The 4209-nt window shown below is 40.3% G+C and overlaps 1 long non-coding RNA gene across 1 annotated transcript; it reads right to left on the bottom strand.

The window, feature by feature from the left end:
- Window positions 1-734: 734 nt before the first annotated feature.
- On the bottom strand, window positions 735-3326 carry LOC309445093. Its single transcript, XR_014185233.1, has 4 exons — window positions 3117-3326; window positions 3005-3034; window positions 2177-2305; window positions 735-991 (listed from the first exon to the last, which is right to left on the bottom strand). It is a non-coding gene; the product is annotated as an uncharacterized lncRNA (long non-coding RNA).
- Between the last annotated feature and the right edge of the window lie 883 nt (window positions 3327-4209).

Raw genomic sequence — 4209 nt, 5'->3', positions numbered from 1 at the left:
AAAAATACAAATATAAATCAGAAAAACAGCACCTGGCACCTGGTTTCTGCTGGTTAACACAAAGCTATGTGAGGTCTCATGCGAGGAGTACTGTGTTCTGTATCTTTTTTAAAGCATCTGATTCAGCACCAGTTTGGATCTAGTCATAAACTGTATCAATGCTGTACAGCACAAAGATCTGAAAAATTCAAAGCAAAAGCTATTCAGTATGCTGGGAGAAGGTATTGAGACTTAAGTGGCAGGCACATGACACCTCAAGGTCCATTTGGTCAGGTTCAACTTCAAGCTCATCATAAACCAGTAGAAATTTTAATTGTTTTTAAGCAATTATATTAGTGCTAGGGGGGGTGAAAGCAGATGGTGTGAACCATGGATGTTGTGTGTCCTTTCTCTCGGGGGGTTGCTCTGTGGGGTTGTGCTGGGTAAATCCTGTAAATCCCCACTGAACATCCCAACCCTGGAGCCACCCAGCAGCACCCACTTACAGGAGACCTTTCCTGGCCCCAGTCTGTGGGTCAACATTGGGTTTTATGTCCCTTTGCACAAAAAGCCCACAAACTTCAAGCCTTTCTGTGATCTCTGGTGACATAACGACATTTTATGTTCGATAACTGCGCATGACATAAATTACAATACTTGGCCGTGCTCATTACACAAAGATTTAATTGCTGTGTACAGTTGTAATTGCTGTTTACTGTTCCAATTTGCCTACTTGCATGAACATTTAGCAAAGATTCTGATTTGTGACAACCATTTCTTGCCCCCCTTCCCACCCAGCCTCCTCGCTGCCCTAGAACAAGCCTTTGTGGTATTTCCATGGGTCAGAGCAGCTGCATTTGTTATCTGGATACAAACTCCACTCAGTTCTCACCATGTTGCTGCAGTATTGCTTCTGGTTGACCCATTTCAAGAATTCTTCCAGACTCTCTTTAAATAGAGTGAAATTTGTTTTTATGAACTGTGAGCATCTTCTGTCTTTGGATGAAGATTTCTAAGGGAAAAGAGTAGATACTGATGCATGAGTTATGGAAGATTTCCACCCAAATGCTGCATGTTCTCCAACATTTACCCAGCAAAGTAGGATGGAGGATGAAGCCAGCTGTCTGCCCTTCACCAGCCCCAAAACATTTCACACAACTCTTACAAACCGTTAGTCAAATAAGACCTTGCTATTTGTCTTTGACTGTCATGGTACTGTGGATTTTTCTTGGGGGTCTTTTTGGAGAAGGAAATTATCTGGAAGAAGGGAAGTCAGGTCAAAATGTTTCTCTCATAATAAGTAAATCCTGGAGACAGAGAGTGGGTGCGGGACATGCGGTGGGGTTGCAGCAGCATTGCACTGTGCTAGTTCTTAGCACTGGGCAGAAGAGGCTCCAGCTGCACAGCATGGAGCTCAGCATCTGGTTAGGTGACAGACACAGCTGTTTCTGCAACCCGCAGTAATTAGCAAATTGTTGCAAATCTGTTTTTCTTCCTAAAGCCTGCTTCTCTGTTCCAGAGCAATGTCTAAGCACAGCCACTGCTGCAAGCACAGCCATCATCAGAGCACAGGCAAACCCTACTTTCTATTCCCTTATTTTCTGCCTTTTTCTCCTTTGTGTTCAAAAGGCAGATTCCTTTCTCTGTAGTATTCCATGTATGTATCTTTTCTGCTATTAATTGCCCTGTTCCTCCTGAAGGACAAGCTGTACAGGTCGTTATTAATTGCACCTAGTAATCTTCATTACTGCAGGTCTAAATGACTTATATTAATATATAGTCTGTATAAGAATTAATTTCTGCATGACAAACAAACCTTCCTTGAGGCTGCAGCTGGTCCAAAATAAAAAGGAGGAATGATTTATTTGCTAAAATATCTCAAAACTTTGAATTAGAATTTACCAGAGAATGAGCAGAAAGTTGAGTGACAGGCGATGGCTTTTTAATTCCTTTGGGGAAATTAATTTCCAGGGAAGCTTGGTAGTTTCTTTTAAATCACAAAGACATCTCCTGGTATTTTTTTCAGCATATCTATAGACGCAATTATGTTTTGAATCTGTGGCTTTCCAGCCACTGGATTGCTCGGCATGTATCTGTGTGCCATTAGAACGATATCACCAGATGTAAAAATGCTGGATGAATGGCTAAATAGAAGAAAATATTTGAAACTCAAATCAAATAAGTAGTAAAAGCTTACCTTCAAAATGGTACAGTTTATTTCTAGCCTTTCCATGTCTTTCTCAACTCTCTTCATACACCTACACCCAGGGATCCTTCTCAGTTCACGAATAAATTTTTCAGTGATATTATGTGCACAGCTTTGGTTCTAGGAGATGGGAAAGTAAATAGTGTTCTAGTTTACAACCAGAAAGATTTTCTTTCTTAAAGGAACTACAAACAGTTATTTTTCTCTGGAAATCTGATTTCCTTTTTTCACCTTCTTTTAGGCATTCATGTTATAAGTACAGCCTTCATAACTACTATGACAATGGTGAACATGACAACATTGGGAATTTGATCCAATTTGATCCAATTCTATCTAAATTGGAGTGTGACTTTTAATTTTTTTTATCTTTGCCTTGGAAGCAGAACACTTATATAGTGTTCCTATTTTTCCTTATATCGCCAGTCATTTGGAGAGCGGGCTTTACAATTGCTAAGAGAAATTTTTCCAGAAAAGCTTTAAAAAAGACTTATAAAAATGGAGGTAGGGTATACTATTTATCCTTGTGAGGAATTAAAATGGGTTTTTACCCACATTCACATAATCTTTTAAAAATATGACATTGTTTTTGTATTTTAGGACAGCAAGAAGAGAATAATTGCCTCTAATTATGGACAGGGATGAGGTCGAGCCCTGGAGCTGCCCCCTGCCTGGGCTGCCCAGCTGGCAAATCCCATCTTGGGGGCTATTTCACATCTTGCCTTTAAATATCCCCAGACCTGCTATTCCTGAGGTTATACCTCAAGGTCCCTTTGGAGACTCTAGCTGATAATAATAGAATAGGAAACAACAGTTTCTTACCTTGATGTGAAGCGGTGTGGAGAACTCCTCCTGAAAACAATACAAATCCGTTACTAATTGGAAATCATCTCAAAAAGCAAATCAGGGGAGAGGGAAATGGAAAATTATTTACATTTATGGACTCTTTTTCAGCTCTAAGTAAGCAAAGCATTTCATCAATTATTGCATATTTAGTCTTGTTCTGCAGATGCAGCGTTTCCTTCAGAGGAAGAAAGTAACCAGATGCCCCAGAGCTAAATAGCAACAGGAACAAGTGGAGATACATTTTAAAGGTGTTTTATTTGGGAGCTTGACTCGTTTTATCCGAAATAGGCTTCGAATTCAAGCTCGTCTCTCTTGGCAGATGCTAAACTTGCTTATATAGAGAAGCTGAGCAAGTGCAGGATGTGATTACTATCTTATCTACTTCATAAATCATTAAAATATGAAAGCGACAACAACTTGAGTAGTTGAATTAGCAGCATATCTGATCTGGGAGACATTTACGATTAATGTTCTGGTAAACTTCCTAAAGCCTCTAACTCCAGAGCAACACATCAATGGAAGCCAGGGCAACGTGCAAGGGCACTAATGATGTGCGAGATATTGTAAAAGAAGAAAATATTAATGACTGAGGAAATTATTCTACTTGTAGTAATACAGCCATGAAGCTGATTGGTTCCTGTCAAGTGAGACTACATCCTATATTGCTGTAAATTATTACAGTTTAAAGATATAAATGTCTCTGGAGCTAATATCAGCCAAAGATGGAGCCCACAGGACCTAATCCATCGCCTACATCTCCACAGCATGACTTGGGCAGACCCATGGGAGCACAGGGGTGTGCAGACATGTACAGCAGCCTTGCAAAACCGGCTGCTCTTCTATGGCAAATATCTTTGCTTTGACCTGGAAAGAAAACAAAAGGTTGTTTGTTCATTTTAAGTAGTAAGTGTGAGGGCTGGATCTTACCCTGACCTAGTTAATTTTTATGACAGTGCAAATCCACCATTCAGCTGTCAGCTGCAGTTTCTCATTCTCTGGGAAAATGTTCATTGCTTCATTTATCACACTTGGACTCTAATATAGCATTTCACAAAGGTAATTAGGTGCTTTGTGTTATACGCATGTGTGACCACACAAGAGAGAAGGGCTGAAAGGACAGTGGAGTGTTGTACAGCAACATGGGGTGCTCCAGGCTGGGAGCCGGCCATGTCCCCAGGAGG

The sequence above is a fragment of the Streptopelia decaocto genome (assembly GCF_964273445.1).
Source record: "Streptopelia decaocto genome assembly, chromosome: 12".
NCBI classification, from domain to species: Eukaryota; Metazoa; Chordata; class Aves; order Columbiformes; family Columbidae; genus Streptopelia; species Streptopelia decaocto.
This window is presented reverse-complemented; position numbering and strand designations above follow the sequence as displayed.